Source organism: Bos taurus, chromosome 13, assembly GCF_002263795.3.
Source record: "Bos taurus isolate L1 Dominette 01449 registration number 42190680 breed Hereford chromosome 13, ARS-UCD2.0, whole genome shotgun sequence".
NCBI classification, from domain to species: Eukaryota; Metazoa; Chordata; class Mammalia; order Artiodactyla; family Bovidae; genus Bos; species Bos taurus.
In genome coordinates, this window is record NC_037340.1 from 38,146,450 (window position 1) to 38,167,604 (window position 21,155).

The 21,155-nt window shown below is 51.6% G+C and overlaps 1 long non-coding RNA gene across 1 annotated transcript; it reads left to right on the forward strand.

Annotated features, from left to right (window-relative positions):
• Positions 1-3,696: 3,696 nt before the first annotated feature.
• LOC107133045 (uncharacterized) lies at positions 3,697-17,915 on the forward strand. The gene is made up of 2 exons (XR_001501635.3): positions 3,697-3,847; positions 16,765-17,915. It is a non-coding gene; the product is annotated as an uncharacterized lncRNA (long non-coding RNA).
• The last annotated feature ends 3,240 nt before the right edge of the window (positions 17,916-21,155 follow it).

Below are 21,155 nucleotides of genomic sequence, written 5' to 3' on the forward strand. Positions count from 1 at the left end.
CATGCAATGGTAAGAGCTTCTGTTCACACATACACACCCAGCCCTCTTCCGCACAACACACACACATATGACACACACAAATGTACACACACAAACACACTTCTGTGCTCTCATAAGCAGGCCCAGCACACATATTTGCTTACATGTACACATGAAACACACATATAAACACACATTCCCATACACACATATCCACACATGTGCAAACAATAACACACACATACATTTACACATGCCAAACAGAAGTCTGTTGTGCACATGCACACATCACACCCATGTACACACACACACAAACATCACATACACACAGGCTCATTCTGCTTCTTTTCAAATGAGACTTGGCAAAATGTTCCTTGTCACAGCATCTCCCAGAGAGTGTCTGGCCTCCTTGGAGTAGATCCCAGTATCACCTTCCAGGAACAGAGAAGGCTTCACCTTTCAGCCCGAGAACACAAGCCAAACAGGTGCCGTCTCACAGGTGGGCCCCAGAGAGCACCTCCCGCTGTGATGCGAGTGGAGGCCCAGGCAGTCCCCCTGAGCACCCAGCAGTCCAGCGGCACCCATCAGGCAGCCTGGGAACTCCCTGAGGACCCACACCCTGCTGGGCCACCCTGAAGTCTCAGGAGCAGCTGCAGAACTGGCAGAGTCCACGTGTCCCCAGAGGAAGTTGCAAGGCCAGACCCAGCTGGGCACCCAGGAAGGCTCCTGGAGTCTCTTTATGAAGCGAGGGGTGCTGGGAAAGCTGAAGAGTCGCATCCAAATCAGTGAAGCTGGAACACACCCTCACACCATGCAGAAAAATAAACTCAGAATGCTTAAAGACTTAAAGATAAAACAAGACATCATAAAACGCCTAGCAGAGAACATAGGTAAAACATTCTCTGACATAAATCGTATGGGTGTTTTCTTAGGTCGGTTTCCCAAGGCAACAGAAATAAAAGCAAAAATAAACAAATGGGACTTAATCAAACTTACAAGCTTTTACACAGCAAAGGAAACCATAAACAAAAAAAGAGGCAAGACTGGGAGAAAATATTTGCAAATGAATCGACCAACAAGGGCTTACTTTCCAAAATATACAAACAACTCATACAACTCAATAACAAAAAGCAAACAACCCATCAAAAAATGGCAAAAGACCTAAATAGAAATTTCTCCAAAGAAGACATACAGATGGCCAATAAGCACATGAAAAGATGCTCAACATCAAAATTATTATTACAGAAATGCAAATCAAAACCACAATGAGGTATCAACTAACACCTGTCAGAAAGGTCATCATTAAAATGATGTCTAAAAAACAATAAATGCTGGAGAGGGTGTGGAGAAAAGGGAACCCTTCTATACACTGGAAAGGTAAATGTGGGAATGTAAATTGATGCAGCCACTATGGAGAACAGTATGGAGGTTCCTTAAAAAACAAGAAGCAGAATTACCACATGATCCAGTAATCCCACTACTGGGCATATATCCAGAGAAAACTCTAAATAAAAAAAAATACATGCACCCTAATGTTCATAGCAGTACTATTCACAATAGCCAAAACTTAAATGTACATTGACAGATGAATGGGTAAAGAAGCCATCATACACACACACACACACACACACACACACATATATATATACACATATATATATAATGGAATATTACTCAGCCATAAAAAAGAATGAAATAATGCCACTTGCAGGATCATGGATGGACCTAGAGATGATCACACCAAGTGAAGTAAGTCAGACAGAGAAGACAATTACCATATGATGTCACTGATATGTGGAATCTAAAATATGACACACACGAACTTATCTAAGAAACAGAAACAGATCCACAAACATAGAGAAGAGACTTGTGGTTGCCAAGGGGGAAGACAGGAAGGGGAGGGGTGGAGTAGGAGTCTGGGGATTAGTAGATGCAAACTACTATATGTAGGATGGATAAGCAACAAGGTCCTACTGTAGAGCACAGGGAACTGTATTCAATATCCTGTGATAAACCATAATGGAAAAGGATATGAAAAAAAAAGAAGAAGAAGAAAGAAAGGCCCTTGCTGTCAGAATACTCAGACCAAGCCCCTGTCCCTAGGTGGGCTCAGTTTCCTCCTCTGTAATGAAGGGGGCTCTCAGCACACCTCGGCACATCCCTTACCTGCTGCATCGGGGTCTTGTAGTTCAAGCTGCAGGTTTAGCTCCTGATCTTTACAAGCAGGGGGAGAGGAATTTAATTCAGAGGCTAAAGTACATCCACCACTGTCAGTGCCACTATAACTATACATGCCACTCACTCACCAGAGGGCCCAGGTGGCTCAGGGAGAGAACACACCTCACCAAGTGGTACATTTACCCCCTCTGGGCCCCTTCAGGTTAACCACAGCCCCCTGTGGCTTGCCAAAAACAGCTGCCCATATGTTTCCTGGATGACAATGGAGCAGCAAAGGGCCTGGGATGGGAGGGGCCCGTTGGAAGCTGAGGGCCTCCAGGAGGTCTAGAACAGGAAGTGAGTGGCAGGCTGGTCTGCAGGTGTGGGACAGGGTCTCACAGGCTTCTGACACCAAGGCAGGGGGCCTGCTCTGGATGGGCTAAGATTCCCCTCTGTAGAGAGGTAACTTTCCAAAGAGGATGCCCAGCAGAGACTGAATTTAGAGCTTTTGCTTATTTATTTTTTTAATGTATTCATTTTTATTCATTTGGCTGCATCAGGTCTTAGTTGCAGCATGCAAACTCTTAGTTCAGCATGTGAGATCTAGTTCCCCAACTAGGGATCAAACCCGGGACCCCTGCATTGGGAGCACAGAGTCTTAGCCACTGAAACACCAGATTAGTCCTAGAGTTTTCATTACTTTAGAGAAAGACCTTGCCTGTTACATGGCAAGATAGGTGAGGACAAGAAATTAGCTTGAAAAGACCTGGACTTGGCATCCCTTGGAAAAGGAGACCCTTGATGGTCCAAGGAGTAAGGAGAGGGCACACAGGGGCAAGGTAACTCAGGGTGCCCAGATAGTGCTGCCCTTAACCCTGGTGAGAGCCCCCACGCTGGTCCTTCCGGGCCGTGTTGGGTAAGGAGTTGGTGAGACAAAGGGGACGTGTACAGCCAGGTGACCCACAAGCTGTGTGACCCTCGGCAGGTTACTCAACCCCTCTGATCCTTCATTTCTTCCTCTAAAGTATGATGTCATGTGAAACTTTTACAAGGTTGAATCACAATGAATTCTGAATGAAAACAGCTCTTCTAGGGCACACCCTCTTCTTCAAGGGCGGCATCCCCAGGCCCGAGGGGTGACCCAGGGCCTCTGTCTGCAAGCGGCTTTCCAGGGCAGTAGCCAGAGTCCCAACAGAAAAACAAGAGTCCAGGCCAAGTGATTCCACAGGGAATTAATGTAAGAAGGAGCAGATGAAAACCTAACAGAAGAGGCAAGAAACCGCTGCTTCCCCCAGGCTGGAGGGACAGAGGAAGCAGGGCAAGATCCGTAGCTAAAACCAAGGAGGAGACACCGCCCGCCCGGGCTGCATAGCTGCAGACAAGGTTCAGAGCCGAGAGCGCTGGAGGTACCCCGCCGGGTTTCTCTCCTCCCTTGTAGGGAGAGGCGGTGCCTGTCTCCCTTCCCCGCTTCCCATTGGCTAAACCTAGCGGGGATGCCCGCGTGCAAGGGACCCTGGGAAATGTAGTCCACGGGGTCGGGCCAGGCAGTACTGCAAAGCAGGAGAGCGGGCGGGGGCGGGGGTGGACCCGATGGCTGTAGCTGATGCCCAGCTGTACCGTGGGGCGGAGAAGGGCTGCTGTGCCTGCCCGAAGGCAGCGGGTTTGCCTCTGCTGAATCTTCAAAGCTCCTCGATCCACACATCGGTGGAGGGTAAGTCTGGAGAGAGAAGCCACTGTCAGCCCGCACCATCAGGAGGGAGAACGGGAGAATGACCTTGTGGGCACTTCAGGTCACTTGACCCGGGGCCTGGGGAGCTAGTACGCTGGATCCCAACCCTGACCTCCCTGCATGATGGCTCCTGAGCCGCCCTGCCGGCCACAGCTGGGCATCTAACTCCGGGTTAGCGGAGCGCCGCCAACATGGGGGGCGGGGAGGAGGAGGGAGAAAGGTGATGGGGGATTGGTAATAGCAGTTGCTGTTGGTGAAGGCTTTAAGAGTCTAGGCGCTAAGCTTCATGCTTTAGATGGACAGTATCATCTATTCTTTTAACAACCCGTAAAAGGCACCAAGTATGTCCCCATAAAATCCAGGGGGAAAGTTTTTTTTATCGTAAAAAATTTTTAAAGTATGTTCCAGGTGTCCACAAATAACCGAGCAAAGTCAAAATCCTGAAACTGAAAAATGGGAACCTCCCAGAAGGTCTGAGCAGGTGTGGTGTGACTGGCTGAGGCCAAACAAGACCTTGAGGTCAACATAATTTTCTGTTAGGTAGATAGAGAACCATTCACTTTGGCCTATGTTCTATGTAATACAGCAGGCATCAGCACCCCCTCTGTTTTCCTTCAGTATTTATCGTGATGCAGTGTTGTAAAAGTTTCACGTGACATTATACTTTAGAGAAAGAAATGAAGGATCAGAGAGGTTGAGTAACCTGCCTAAGGTCACACAGCTTGCCCATGAGAGACAGCATGTTACTCTGTGATGGAGTGGCTGCTAATGAACCCTCCCCCACTACTATTTCCCCACCTATCCAATCAGGTCCAGGGTGCCCGGCGCTGAGTTGAGGTGGCAGGCAGGGTAGTGATGTTGGATGTTTATATTCTGACAGCATCCCAAGGCCAAATATACACTAGGCCATGCCCCAGAGTGTGATGCTACACTGCCTCCAGGTCATGATGGTGAGCACACCATGTGTAGATGGAACAGGGTCGGTGAACCCCAGTGGTCAGCTCTCAGAAGCCTCTCTGGCTCTCCCTCACTTTTCCCTTTAAGCCAGTAAGAAGACAACAGCAGGAAGAGGCTATGGGGCTCTCCAGTCTCCCTTGCCCTGCAGGCCCCAAGGGGGTTGGGTGACTTGTCCAAGGTCACACAGCTGGTGGAGGATAACCCCATACCACACGTGCAGCTGCAAAACCCATTTCATGCCTGCTTCCTCTCTCCGTCTCTGAAATGATGCCCCTTCACCACTTGAGTTTCGGTGGTTCAAAGCTAGAGGGCAGAATGGGTTGGGCTGCATTTTTCACAAAAGCTTTCACAGGTCACAGGCAAGATTTTGCTTGTGAACTGAAAGTAGGAATTTATTAAGTATGGTTTAGGGCACAGCTCTCTCCCTCCTCCCCAACCCAAATACATCAGGATCTTTTCTCCTACCCCCAAAATTATACAACAGGGTGGAAAAGAGGAATCTGTTTCATTTTCCCACTCCTGGTGGGACATTTCCCCAGAAAGGCAATTCAATCCTCACTGGAAGATTAGGAAAAGGGCAGCTCCCAGTCTCATGGCTGCATGAGACACAGGTGGACGAGAAGAGAGCTCAGATTGAGTCCAAGGCCTTGGGCTCCAGGCCTTTCGTCCACCAGGCCTCTCATCCAGGCCTCAGCCGTTTCATCGGGGGATCAGGGGGCCACATCTTCCAGGTCCTTCTAGGAGGATTAACATACTTGGGGGCAGCAGTGCTAATACCTGAGTTCACAGCTAATGAGCTGCAGGGAGCAGGAGGCTATTTCAACGCACTCAGAGATGGGCAATCTACTTGAAAACGAGGCTACTTATGAATGCAAGGATGCTATTACATCAGAGCGCTTTGACTGCTTAAAAAGCATCCCCAAACTCAGTGGTTTAAAAAACAGCCATTTACTTAGTTCATGATTCTGCAAGTTAGCATTTTGGGCTGGGCTCACTCCTATGGCCTGTGGCAGGGTTTGCCTGGCCTGGCTGATGTGTCGATACAATGGCTCAGCGAAAGTGTATGGCTTCATCCTCACAGGGAAGCCTGGGCTTTATATCTTGTAGCTGGCAGGATCCCAAAATAAGAGCCGGGGGTTTCCCTGGGGGCTCAGCAGTAAAGAATCCGCCTACCAATGCAGGAGACACGGGTTCGATCCCTAATCTAGGAAGATCCCACAAAGCCTATGCTCCACAACTGTTGAGCCTGTGCTCCGGAGCCCAGGAGCTGCAACTACTGAAGTTCGTGCGTCCGGAGCCCGGGCTCCATAACAAGAGAAGCCACCACAGTGAGAAGCCCATGCAGCACAACCAGAGAGTAGACCCCACTCACTGCAACTAGAGAAAAGCCTTCAGAGCAACAAAGACCCAGCACAGCCAAAAGTAAATAAATAAAAATAAAATTTAAAAGACTGGAGCAGAACTCAAGGTCACAGTCACTGTGACTGTATTCCACTGCCAAGGTCAAGTGACAAGGCCAAGCCCGATTTGAGGATTGAGAAACTGGCTCCAGCTCTTCATGGGGGAAGCTGAAAAGTCACATCCCAAAGGGGCATGAACACAGGGAGGAAAGAAGGACTGTTACCATGTCCCCAGATGTCCTTTGTAAAGTATTCTAGGGACAAAGTAGAGACTCCTGGCAAGAACAAAAATGTTGAATAGAATAGTCCACCCAAGCAAGGATTCTGTGGCATCAGCCCATTGGGTGGCACCTACTAAGTGTAAACTTTAAGTCTTAGCAGTGTTGAACTGGAGCCCCTGTGTCCTGGTGCATGACAGCAACTGTTAAATCCTCGGGAATTTTGTGAGCCCAGTGTTGAACCATCACAGCTCGAAATTGGCCATGGCAGGAGTATTTACACCCTGGGAATCAGCAAGCACCACAGATCAGGCAACTGAGTTAGCAGGACTCCACTTGTTCAGTCACTCTGTCGTATCTCACCCTTTGCAACCCCATGGACTGCAATACGCCAGGCTTCCCTGTCCTTCACTATCTCCCAGAGTTTGCTCAAACTCATGTCCATTGAGTCCGTGATGCCATCCAACCATCTCATCCTCTGTCATCCCCTTCTCCTCCTGCCTTCAATCTTTCCCAGCATCAGGGTCTTTCCCAATGAGTCTGCTCTTAATATCAGGTGACCAAATAAACACTACCATAACAAACACTTTCTCTCCCAACCTAATGAGTAAGATGGACAGATACACAGTGAAAGATTATAAGACTCTAATCAGAACAGGCTGAGTGCAGTGCAAGACAGAAGTCAAGAGACCGGAGACTCAAAGGGAAAGGAAGTCGTGGCTCCCGGAGGTAGAGTTGGGGTAAGGAAGCCATTCTGGGGGAACTGGCCTTTTCTCTGGGCCTTGAAGGGTGAATAATGGGAAGCGAGGCTGCAACAGGAGTAAGGGGTACAGGCAAAAGCAGAGAGCGGGGCTGAGATCACAGAGCATTGTTTAGTCTGAGCTTGGCTTCCGGTGACGGTCAGAAGTTTACTGATCCCATCTCAATCTTGGGAAGTAAGTGGTCCAGGCAGGCACGTGGCCCTGCCCCCCACCAGCCCTTCCCCCGCCCTGTTCTAGAATCTCAGCGAACAAGCGCACGACCTTTTCCCTCCTCCTCTAATCGGCTGCAATGGGCAGTCTGTACACCCAAGCTGGATTTGACACCCGGTTGTGTGTGCTTAGATAGGTTGCTTAACCTCTCTGAATCTTTGTTTCCACGTCAGCAAAATGGATCAAAAGTAACTGCAGAGTCCCTGGGATTCAGGGGCTGGTGCCAGTACGGAACTTAACATGGTGGCTACCCATAGAGTGGACACTCGGCGGGGAGTGTGTGTGAGAGAGACAGACAGGCAGGCAGGCAGACAGAAAGATTGGTTCTTCCCTCCTTTCTAGGCCCTGACCAAGCCCATCTCAGCCTCCTCCACCCGCTCTAGGGGAGTTGGGGAGCAAGGCTACTCTCCTTCCCAGGCTTGCGGGGTTGGGGGAAGAAGGCCCCGGGTGACCTGGCCTTGTGTTGGTTGATTCTGCGTGGGCAGCCATGCTGAACCTTGGCCACTTCAGTCCAGTTCACTGAAGTCGCTGCTTCAAACAAAGTGTACAGGGGGACTCCTCTCCTGGCTGCAACCCCCCAGCTTGTCCACCTTGGTCTGCAGTTCAGGAACCCCATGATGGGACATGGCCACCACACTTGCCTGGAAAGGCCTCTTTAGGAAATAGCACCAACCCCTCCAGGAACAAAGGGTGGGGTGTCTGGTTGGCACAGGACCTGGATACAAGCCCAGGGGGCGTGAGAGCCAGAAGTCAGCTGGGTCAGTGATCCAAGCAAATATTTGGCAGATCAAGGCTCAAGGCTGACCTTGAGAGTCCATCACTGGGTCCTCGGAGTGTGGGGTCAGGCTGCTCTCCCCCACGTCCCCCTCACTGCAGGGACAGATGTTTCTAGCCCAGAGCGGCCCCCACCCCCCATCTTCCCAGCCCCCAACCTAGAGTTCCTGCCTTGCACACCTCACACCAGTGGCTCCCCTACAAGTCAGTGTCTCCCCCATAGTGAGGCGTGGGGGCCGCCAAGCATCTGACACTATGTATTCATTGGAAGGACAGGTGCTGAAGCTGAAGCTCCAATACTTTGGCCACCTGATGCGAAGAACTGACTCATTGGAAAAAGACCCTGATGGTGGGAAAGATTGAAGGCAGGAGGAGAAGGGGACAACAGAGGATGAGATGGTTGGCTGGTATCACCAACTCGATGGACATAAGTTTGAGTAAACTCTGGGAGTTAGTGATGGACAGGGAGGCCTGGCGTGCTGCAGTCCATGGGATTGCAAAGAGTCAGACATGACTGAGCAGCTGAACTGATTGATTGATCCTTCCTGGAGAGAGGCCCGCTACTCGCCCCCACCCCTAACATCCCAGTCTAGCTCTCAGTGCCCCCAGCTGGTGAGGATGTCCCCCTCCAAGCCTCTGAGGGAGACAGCCTCAGAGGCACATGAGGGAGCTGGACACACATCCCCCACATCTCCTGCAATGGAGAAGGCCCCCCGTGCTTTCTTAGAAAGCTGCTGAGCACGGCCTCAGCCAAAGCCAAGAGCGCGGCACTGCCTGCCCAGGTGCTTTGTTCCACTTCCTGGAGGGCTAAAAATACCCTGGCACTGCCAAGGAGCCCAGGGGAGCCAGCAGCAGGAGCGGTGATCAGGCACCTGCCACAGTTAAAAGGAGAAACGCAGCCACTCCTTCAGAGCAGAATAAGCCGGCTTCCTTTCCCCTGCCCGCTTGGTCCCCAAGACTCTCCCTTCTGTTTCTTCCTCTCGCCATCGAGCGGGCTTTCCTGGGCCCCTGCTGCACCCTTCTCCCTTCCTCCTTCCTCCCGCTGAACCACCTCCATCCCAGAGCAGACGACTGGGCTCTGACACGTGTCAGAACAGCCACTGTCCTGCAGAACACTCCAGAAGCCTCACATTCCTCCAGCAAAGCTGTGATTGGCACCCAGGCTTCAGACGGAAATCCCTTAGTGGATGAGAACCCAGGGGCTTCAATTCAAGAGTTGGGTCTTGACATCTGTCCGGCCTCAGTCAGTCTTTATCTTCTCAGGACCTCAGGCCTCTTTGAGAATCTGATGAGAGGTTCAGCCCCAGAGTAGCCTCCAAGCAGTGGGAGGGAATGCACGATGGTCAGAGCCCCATCCAGGACCCCCCAAACCCCCCCAAATGAGGAGCCCTCCATGTGTTGGAAGCCAGGCCCTGAGTAACACCCTGAGGTGGACGATGGGGAAGGGGTGAGGGAGTGGGTCGGGGCATGCAGACAACCGACAGGGCAAGTGTGGGGGAGAGGACCAAGGGCTATGGGGTGGGGGACTGGAGGGGCCAGGGCAAACCGGGGCGCAGAAAGGAAGAGGGCGCATTTGAATGGGATTTTGAAGGACAGACAAAATTTAACCAGAGAGAAAATGTAGGGTCAGAGGAGGGCATGAAAAAATAGCCTGTTTGGAAGCAGGAGCAGCAAAGGACTTGCACAGGGCTTGAGGGGCGAGCGTGTTGGTTTTCCATTGCTGTGTAAGAAGGAACACACGCTCGTTGTCTCACAGTTTCCGTGGGTCAGGAGTGAGCACAGCTCTGCTGGATTTTCTGCCCACGAGTTGCAGAAGGTGTCTGTGGAGCTGTGGTATCCCTGAGGCTTCGAGGGGACAAACCTGCCTCCCATTTCATCCAGGTGACTGGCAGAATCCAGTGCCTCACAACTCCAGGACCAAGGGCCCCAGGTTTCTTCTGGAGGCCACTGCAGGCTCCTGGAAGCCTTCTCACCACATAAATTGGCTGAGACGGAATCTTATATAAGATAACCTAATCAGGGAAGCTACATTCTATGGTCAAACAGCCAGTCACAGGTCCCACCTACAGCTGGGGGAGGGGATCACACAGAGGGGTAAAAATAGGGGGTGGAGTTCACCAGGCCATTGCAGAATTCTGCTGACCACAGTAAGACCTAGCTGGAAGACAGGGTCAAAGTGCAGTTGTGAAGACCCTTGATTCAGTGGGAAACAGAAAGCCCTGAAAGGGGCTGGGAGGAAAGGATGAGAGCAGAAGCACAAAGTCAGTGCCCTTTGGGAAGGCAGTTGCCATGGCTTAGTGTCCCCTTGGCTGATTGGGATTTCCTTCCAGCCTCTATTCAAGTAAGTCATCAGTAAGTCTGATCAGTAAGTCTTCCCTGTCTACCTGACAGGAAATGCTCACCTGCCTCTTCTCGCAGCTCCTCACTCAGCCTTATTGTCTCACAGCCCTTATCACCATTGGTCCCGCTCTGTGTTGGCCTGTCTATCTGCTCATTGTCTTTCTCTCCCTCATAGATTGCAAGAATTCTACTTGGCTTACTGCTGTATCTCCAGCCACATGAACAATGCCTGGGGTATAGCACATGCTCAGTAAATATTTGTCTGTCACTCCAGACAGAATGAATGGATGAATGAATGGGTTCAGGAAATTCTGGCACGAGACTTGCTAAAACTGCCTATGATTAAAATTCAGCAGCAGAAGAAGGCTGCACTGGTGATGCACTGAGGTTCGTGTTGATGAGTTGGGGTGATGCTCACCGGCATCTCCATGGGAAGGGGATGATCACAATGGGAAGTGGACACTGAGTTTAGCTTTGGTCGAATGACTCTGAGATGGCTGGGAGCAGCCAGGTTGGGATAGCTAGTAGGCAGTTGGAAATGTGAGATTCCGAGCTCATAAGATGAGTAGAGAACGGGAAATAGATTCCGCAGTTAATGCTCGTAGGGGACAGATAAGTCATAAGGTTAAACGACAGGAGAGAACCAACGAAGCATCTGGAAAGGAGTCCATCTGAGAGGTAAGAGGAGGTGGGTGGGGGGTGGGGCGGGCAGGGCAGAAAAGTTCCTGGAAGAAGGTGGTCCACGCCCAGTGCTGCAGAGAGGCCAAGCAAACAAGACAAGAACCGAAAGGCTTTGGTAATGAGGGGCCAATGATGACCACGTGACAGCAGTCTCAGAGGCATGAGGGATTCCGGGTCAGTGAGAGGCTGCAAGTGGTACCAAGTACCCCTCAAGGAGGAACCTGGGGTGACACTGAGAACAGACAGGATCGTGAGGAAGGGAAGAGGGAAGAAGAGGACAGGTCCCAGGGAGATGAAGGATGTTCTGGGACAGCCAAAAAGCCCAGACTCAGACCCCGCTCACACCGGAATGTTCCCTGTCCTGCCCCGCCCCCACCCAGCCATCAACACAGAAGGAGCTGAGGAAAGGAGGGACTTGGGTGGAGAACACAAGCCGTCCTTTGAACCTGCCCTGGCCTTGGGCTTGAACTAGCTGCTGAGAGAAGCCTAAAAGGGAATCCTCGGGGGGAGTTCAGCGACGGAGGGCTCCTGGTTACTCATGGGGCATTCTGCTCTCACCCACTCCCTGGGGCTGGAACCCACTGGGAGGAAAGGATGAGAACAGAGGTACAAGTCAGTGCCTTCCGGGAAGGCGGTTGCCATGGTTCCAGGGAAGTGGATCAGGGGCTGCGGCCATGGGGAGAGAGAAGAAAGACACAGTAAAAGACCCGTGGCAGATGGCAGCATCTCCCGTCCATGGGCTCTTCCACAGTGAGACCTCGACACACCCCTACCAAGAAGTGAGGCCTGAGTCTCTCCACCCTGACCCTGGTGGCCACTGTGACTTGACTAGTAGAATCTGGCATAAAGCACAGCGATGACCTCATCCTTGGGGTTGGACCTCACAGCTGGATGGAACCATGCAGCTTCTGAAGGTTTCTCTCTCTGAGAACATGTATCTTTGTAGTCCTGAGCCACCACATACGTCTGATTAACCTAAAACCACCACAAAGAAGGCCCTTCGACCTGGCCTCAGCTGAACTCCCCGCTGACACATGCCAGCCACACCTCTCACCAAGGCTCTTGACAGCCAGGGCTCTTGACCTTGACCCGCCTTATTTCTGGGGTGGATCATAAGGCCCAGCCTACCCTCCTCCCCTACCAGCCCTGAGAAGGCTGACTTTACTCCCCCAGGGCCTAGAGTGAGTGATAGGCAAGCAGGCCCTGGGCAGGGTGTCGCCCCTGAGCCGATCCCCGTGGTAGTGGACACAAGTCACCTGCCAGCTCCCAGACCCGCACCCACTCCCCTCCAGGAAACATGAAAATCCAGAGCCCATCCCAGGCCCTGCTGCACTCCAGGAAGAGAGACTGGGCAGCCGCCCAGAATCACAAAATGGACTTTGGGCTGATTGCCCAAGCTGGACCAATGCCCCCACCTTCTTAGAAAGGGCACTCTTTCTGGAACCAAGGCCACAGCTTGTCACGAAAGCCAGATGTTGGCAGAGCAGGACAGACAGATGGGAGGGGCCACTTGAGGTAGATGGGACACCTCCCTGATGCCTCCCCAGCCTGTCATTTGGGGGCAGGGAAGGCGGTCCTCAATGCAGGGAGTAAGTCGTTATGGAGGACAGTTCCAGCTGCTTCTGAGAACAGGCTGCAAGGGCATTGGGGATTCAACCCCCAAATCCCAGCCTTTAGCAGTGAGACAAACAGTGTTTGGGGAGCATCACAAGATGGTCCTCTTTAGAGCAAAACGGGTAAGGGGAAATCAGGAAGAAAATGTTTCATATCCTGTGCTTGTATTAGGATACATGTAACCGGCCATTTAGGATAGGGTTCGATTTATTATTTAAGTTGACTTATTTTCAGTTGGATGGCATCACCAACGCAATGGACATGAGTTTGAGCAAGCTCCGGGAGATGGTGAAGGACAGAGAAGCCTGGTATGCTGCAGTCCACGGGGTCGCAAAGAGTCGGACACGACTCAATGACTGAACAACAATTCTCAGTTATCCATTCTTTTAAATAATTTTGTAAAATTTATCTTTGGCTATGCTGGGGGTTCCTTGCTTCACAGGCTTTTCCCTGTTGCAGGGAGCAGAGGCTACGCCCTAGTTGCAGTGTGCAGGCTTCTCCTTGTGGTGGCTTCTCTCGTTGTGGAGCACGGGCTTTAGGGCACGTGAGCTTCAGTCGTCGTGGTGCACAGGCTTAGTTGTTCTGCGGCATGTGGGATCTTCCCAGATCAGGGATAGAACCTGTGTCCCCTGCATTGGCAGGCAGATTCTTTACCACTGAGCCACCAGGGAATCCCTATCCATTCTTTTAACAAATATTCATGGAACATCTAATATGTGCCCATCTCCCCCAAAGAGAAAGACATGCTTTCTTGAATACATATATGTGAGAATATGCAGAAGCTATCTCCAGGACAGTGGTCCTCAACCAGGGTCCCCAGGGACATTTGTCATTGTCTGGAGATAATTTTGGCATCTGGTGGGTGCTGCTTATATCCTACAATGCACAAGACTGTCCCCATGACATAGAACTATTTGGTCTGAAATGCCATTAGGGCTGACACTGAGAAACTCTGGGCCTGGAAAGATGAACATAACACAAGAAACAGGTGAGTGATGCCCTCTCCCAGGGCAGAGGAACTGGGAGACCAGGATACAGGGAGGTGTGAGATGATTCTTCTCCGTTGTGTACTGTTTTGAGCCGTTTTGTAGAATGTCTTACCATGTGCATGTTTTCCTTATTCATAGAATAACTATGACTTGTCATTGCTGTACTTATTTGGGAGCCTTCTCCTGGCTGTTGGGGCAAAGGAATTTGAAAAGGAGGGAGTTCCAGGGCGTGCACAGTCTGGAGCACCTGCAGTTGTGGGTCATCCAGCCTCCTGTGGTCCAGAGCTCCTCAACTTTGCCACTGACACTGGGGCCCCGGTCACTCTTTCCCGTGCACTGTTGGGTGTTCAGCAGCAGCCCTGGCTTCTGCCCACTCCATGCCAGGAGCATTCTCCCCTTCGCTGTGACAGCCAAACATATTTCCAGATATTCCCAAATGTCCAAGGGGAGGCTGGCAAGGGGCAAAATCATGTCTGGTTCGGAACCACTATGCCAAACCCACCTTGCAAATCCAAACCCAGGGAATTTCCCATTCACTGACCTCACACATTTACAGTGGCTGGGCTGCATCCTCAGAGGGTCACAGAACCATGCAAACCAGCACGGGGATGTGGAGTGAGCAGAAGCATGGGGAGCAGAGAGTGGGGTTTCAGCTGCCTGTGGAAACTGATGCTCCCCGATCCCTGAGACAAGAGGGGCCTCGGGACTCCTCTGAACCATCCACCCATTTCACCAAGGAGGAAATAGAGCAGAGAGGTGATGAGGCCAGAGTCACACAGGGCATGATGACTGGTGACACTGGGACCACTATTCCCTGTAATCCCGAGATGTCCCCTGGACAGGACATTCTCCTTGTTGCTCATCCACTCCCCATTCTATGGGCACCCTGGAGTCTCCTGGGACACTCTCTTGAAAGTGGACCACCTAAGAGGGTGCAGGGCTAGCGTCCTGTGTTTTCCACACTTACCCTGCCTTTCTTGATAAGCTGTTCCCAGGCAGCACTAACTTCAGTGTGAACTGGCTTGTTTGTGGACACAGAGTTGTCTCCTAAGGGTTCCTTCTGAGGCCACAGGAGCTGGGACCTGGGGAAAGCTGGTTTACAGAACCCTCTGACATTTCAGTGACAGAGACCAGCAGGGAGGAATGGCTGAGAATCAAAATCCACCTAGTTTCAGCTCCCTGGGGAAAGGCAAGTCAGGGTGAGCCTGGCTTTGACAACAAAGTCAGCCAAGCCATCTGGTCCCTTCTCTCCTGGTATGAAAAGCCAGGCTACTTTTTTCATGGTGAAGAACCCAGGCTTGGAAGCTGGACTGCCTGGGTTTGTAATCCTCTTCTGCGACTTTCTGCTGTGTGGTCTCAGGCAAGTTACTCAATCTCTCTGAGCCTGAGTAGTTGCATCAATAAATAGCCATAACAGTGACCGCTTCATAGTATCATTAGAGTCAGCTAAAATAAAATATGTGACATTCTTAGCACAGCTACCAGCACATTGTACCTACAAGTTATGTGATTCCACTGCTACTGCTGTATGATTCATTCTAAATATAATTAGGAATACAGTGTTTACAAATACAATGATATAATAATACCATGGTTCATGGGCCCAAAACAGGTTTTCACAAATAAATTTCATCTGGGGACAAGTGGGCTAGAAAACAAAAGAGACATTTCTGGTCATTAGTATGACATTCACCCCACCTCCCATCCCATATTGGAAAATAAGAGGCACTTTTAAAAACAAATTTTAATGGTGGACTAGCTCATCTGAACAGGACACAGTTGCCCTGTTCTTGGTTTCGGCTGCTTTCCAGCTGTGGTGTTCTTCTCATTGATCAGAGATCAATCCCCAAGGCCTGGCAAAGGAAGCTTTTAATTGCTCTGGATGGACCGATTTGGGGCTTAGCTGCTCAAGCATATAATTGACTGAGAGAGAGGGAGAGAGGATGAATTAGTTTGAGATTGCTTTGAGATAAACATGTAGTCAGACCTCCCCCTCCCCAATCTGACCTAAAAGAGACCCCCTCGCCTGTCTCCCCCAGCTCTGGGGCTAGGAGGCCCAAAGCAGGAACCGTGTTTTCCTGCTTTTATCAAAATAACGATGGGTGATGATAACCACCACTCTCCTTCATCACCTGCACTTGCCGTAGGTTGGATTTCCCCAGGAGAAGACCTGAGACAAACATGGAGTCAACCTTCTTTATTTGGAGGGAAGCCTGGAGGGATCAGGAAGGGAGAGGGAAAGTGAGTCAGAGAATGGCCAATAAAGGGTGTGTTTGTCAAGCGCGTAACCACTGGGGCCCCTGGCACTTAATCCCCCAGGGAACTGTGGGGGTTGGCACAGAACACAGACTTCAGCACTGGCTTGTTCAAGGGACAAGGGAGCTGGGGGAAATTATACACCAGACCACTTGGTCACGGCCTCAGGGCTGCTCCTGGTGGAGGGGAGTCAATTCCCTGGCACGTGCAGCCACCCCCAGGGCAGGCAGCCAGAGGAAGGGTGACAGAGACAGAGGGGGGCCCCCTCTGGAAAGAGAATGTGTGGGGTGAAGGGGCACCCAGAGACTCAAATAACAAGCCCCCAAATAGGATGATTCTATTAGGGGAACCCGGAGAAGGCAATGGTACCCCACTCCAGTACTCTTGCTTGGAAAATCCCATGGACGGAGGAGCCTGTTAGGCTGCAATCCATGGGGTCGCTAAGAGTCGGACACGACTGACTGACTTCATTTTCACTTTTCACTTTCATGCATTGGAGAAGGAAATGGCAGCCCACTCCAGTGTTCTTGCCTGGAGAATCCCAGGGACGGGGGAGCCTGGTGGGCTGCCGTCTCTGGGGTCACACACAGTCGGACATGACTGAAGCGACTTAGCGTAGCATTAGGGGAACCACTGGCTGAAACGACCTGCCATGGCCAGACACCAAGGTCGCCTTTTATATGAGTTGTTTTACAACAGGAGGTCCTGGTAAGAAACACAGAACTAACAAGCTACCACCAACTGGAAGAATTCGGGAAAGGTCAAAAGGAGAGAGGAAACTCCAGTCCATATGTCCTACCAACCTCCCAGGATCCTTCTGGCTGGAAGCCATCTTGGCTGAGTGGATGCAAGCACCATCAGGAAGGACTCCTGACTCAGAAGGATTGGCCAGAGACAACCCAGAAACTAATCCCATCACCATAAAATGCAAGACTGTGAGCCACGTGGCAGAGCCCTTCTGGTTTCCTTTACGCTGCCGTTCTCTGCCTGGGCGCCCTTCCCAATAGAGTCTCTTGCTTTGTCAGCACGTGCGTCTCCTTGGACAGTTCATTTCCGAGTGTTAGATAAAAGCCCACTCTCGGGCCCTTGGAAGGGGTCCCCCTTCCTGTAACAATTCCCTGTTTCCCCCCTCAAATATCCAAAGGATGTGTGACCTAACTGAATGTATTTAAGATAATCTTTTTTTCAGTCAATGAAATAGTTAATTATCTATTTATAACAAGTAACTTACTTGCCATCTGTGAGGTTGGCAAGTCATGATCACAGGTTATGTGTGACAACGTGTTACTTTAGAAGAGTGCTCTCATCACCCTGTCCTGTCACTCAAGTTTTTGCCACCTCATCCACCGCACCTGTGGGCTCAGGGCCTCTGCCATCGTCAAAGCCACCTTTTGAGTCATCTGAGTCGTCCAAGCACGTCTTCTCTCCCTCCTTGGTTCTCTGCGATGCAACATTTTTGAAATCTGTAGGATGCTTTCATGGGCATTTTTATCCAAGCTTCAAGCACCTATTTGCATAACATTAGGGCAGCTGGCGGTCCCATTCATCGGAGGTGTCCCTGCCTGATCCCCATCCTGTAACCACGGATTTTGTGTTCTTAAGTGTCCTCAAAGGATCTGTGCACACTCGCACTAGAGCCTATGACGCCATAGGATCGGTTCCAATCTGGGTTAAACTTGCTAACCACCCCTCAAGCGGTTCCTCAGATGACCTTGGCCAGAAGGACCCATGCAGGTTGTTTTAGGCAGCATATCTCACTGGTTGTTCAAAAACTAATCACTAAGAGCACTCCACTACGTGAAAGAACGTGTGCCGTCTTTCTTGAAAATAAACAGCCTCCTGTTGCGGCATCATTTGGTGAGTGGGGAAATTCGTGGTATATCCAAACAGAGTGCTTTTGGTGGTTCTGGGCATAAGCTCATGTAACCTCACTACCCCACCCTGTGAGGTGGGCTCTGGGATACTTACCATTTTATGGATGGAGAAACTGAGTCTTGGAGATGGGAAGGGACTTGCCCAGAGTCACACAGGAAGAGGCAGTAGAGCGATCTGAACCCTGGGTCTGACTGAAAACAGGAGAGGAGAGGGCTGCAGGGGGCTGGGTCCCTCTGGAGTTGGGAAGGGCCCTGGGTGGAGAGGAGAACGCTGTGGAGCTAGACACCTTCATCGCCCACCAGGAGCACGGCCGCTGAGCCTTAAGGGCCTCCATGTCTCCCAGGACCCCCTGACCCCACTGGAGACCACCCCAGTCCAGGCCTGGAACCAATGGCCATGTGGGAGCACCATCATCTCCCCAGGCTGGGGGCGGGGCAGGGCGAGGAAATCCAGTGGCCACATGTGCACCCCTGAGTCCCGAGTGTGTTTCTTCTCTTCTGGAAATCAGGATGAGAAAAGCGAAGAGGAAGAGATGGGAGAGGGGAAACTGAGAGAAGACAGGGGCCTGATTTCCCCTGCAGTCACGGCTGCCAGATCCCAGACAGAGCTGGATCCTCCCAGGGGTGCCAGCCGTCCCACCAAAAGGCCTCCCTTGGCCTTGCTCTCATGTCTCTTCACAGCTGCAACATGCAGAGGGTTCTCACAGGCAGGGTTTTAGTTTCACAAACATATGCTCAGAAAACGGTGCCTCCCGCACTCCTCCCCCCGTACCCAACAGCAGCCACATCAGCAAATCATGCCACAGAGAAAAGGTCTGCTGCCAGCAGGGCTGGAAGACAGCAGGAGCCAAAGGCCACTCGGGTGGGATGCTCTGTTTTAAATTAGCCAGTGGCTGTCCCCTCCCCCAGGGACAGTAACCAGATTCGGGGGTGAGCAGGTTTGCCCCAGCTCATGAACACTTGATGGACGATCCCCAGAGTGTGAGGCTGGGCCCATCTGCGGCCACATAAAACCTCCAGTTCAAGTAGCCCAGTGACCTCAGGACAGACCGCAGAGGACTGGGCGAGGTGGCTTCTGGGATCCGCCCAGTAAGACAGGCTCTAATCCCATATTCTCCTGGTTTCTCCTTATAATGGCTCCACTGGGCCCCTGAGTCGTCCCTGAACTGTCTAAAAAAGGAACACGTGTACTTTGTGGTGAGGACACTTACCACAATTTAGTCTCAAAAAGAGACTGGAAGACAGCTGTCATCTCTGACAACCCTCTTCTTATGGGGTGGGGGCTCCCACTGTGGGGATCTCGGTGAATGGTAGGCGCCTGCCTCCTGGAACAGAGGCGGGGGAGGGCAGGGACCTTGGCCTGGACAATGGGATAACCCTGCCCAGGGCTCCAAATGGTGTGATCTTGGGAAAATTAACCTCTTTGTCCATTCCTCACTCATAGAAAGGGAACAACAACTTGATATGCTGTTGAGTGAAAACAGCAAAGCCCTAAAAATAATGCCTGACACAAAGTAAGTGCTCAACAAATATTAGATCCAATCTTCAAAACACCTTCAGAGGGTAAAGAAGCGTCTTATCCCCATTTCTGGAATGGTAAACTGATGCTTTCCTTGTGGCTCAGCTGGTAAAGAATCCGCCTGCAACGCGGGAGACCTGGGTTCGATCCCTGGGTTGGGAAGATCCCCTGGAGAAGGGAAAGGCTACCCACTCTGGTATTCTGGCCTGGAGAATTCCATAGACGGTATAGTCCATGGGGTCATAAAGGGTTGGACACCACTGAGCAACTTTCACTTTCAAACTGATGCCTGAAGTAAGTCAGAAAGAAAAACACCAATACAGGATATTAATGCATATATATGGAATTTAGAAAGATGGTAAGGATGACCCTATATGCCAGACATCAAAAGAGACAGATGTAAAGAACAGACTTTTGGACTGTGTGGGAGAAGGCAAGGGTGGGGTAATTTGAGAGAATAGCATTGAAACATGTATATTATCATATGTGAAATAGATCACCAGTCCAGGTTCCATGCATGAGACAGGGTGCTCAGGGCTGGTGCACTGGGATGACCCTGAGGAATGGGATGGGGAGGGAGGTGGGAGGGAGGGTCAGGATGGGGAACACATGTACACCCATGGCTGATTTATGTGAATGTATGGCAAAAACCACCACAATATTGTAATTAGGCTCTAATTAAAATAAAGGTTAAGTCCTCTCCTGGGCGGTAAGCAGTGGGGCCAGAGTTCAAACCGATTCCAGAGATGCCTGCAGGTTATGTTATGTAGATTAAATGCCTGTGTGCACTTACGAGATACACAGTGCAAGGCCCTGGGGATACGACTGTCACCAGACCCCGCCCAGCCCCGCGCCCTCGCTGGACGCTGACCTGGCAGGTCCTCGGAGCAGCCCTGGCTGCAGCCAGAGGGATGCCCATCGCCCTCAGGCGACTCAGGACTACGGCTGGGCTGCTGACGTGTCGGGAAGGAAGGGGAAGCCATCACCAAGGTGGGGGGTGGGGGGGCCGCACCCTCTTGGGGTGGCCGGAGTCTCCAAGAATGCCTGCTGTATCGTTCGCTGCAGCTGGCGACCTTTAAATCCAGCTTTAAATAAACACTAGTCCGAGCTGGAGCAAACCCGGAGGGAGGCGCCTGCTAGGGGAAGTCCCGCCGCCCCGGGGCTGGCTGGTGGCGAGCGCCGAGCCTGCCCGAGGCCGCCACGTAGCAGAGCCGGCCTTCTGGCCCCATCCCGGTCCGGCCCGGCCTGGCCCGGCCAGCTCCGCAGGCCGCTGTCAGTCAGCCTTCCGAGCATCACGGACTCCCGCGGGGATCCTGGAGGGCCTGCCCGTCAGGCCCCTCCCATTGCTGGCGGCTCTCACCGTAGCCCCGCCCACCGCCGCGGCCGACTCCTCCCCAGCTCCTGCCTCCAAGTCCCAGTTCCTCCATCTGCTCCGGCGCCCGGTCCCCGCAGCAGCCTCCGCTTTTGTGCTCACACTCTCACAACACCCAACCCCCAGAGCTTCAAGAGCATGCGCTCCAGCATCCGACTGGCTGAGTTCAAATCCCTGCTTGCTGAATCTGTGATTTTGGAGAAGTTACTTCATCTCTCTGGGCCCCAGTTTCTCCATTCCTAAAATGGGGATGATGGTAACAAGTGCTCAACCATAAGGTCATTGGGGAGCTCAAATAAAATAACACAAATAATGGGCCTGGCTT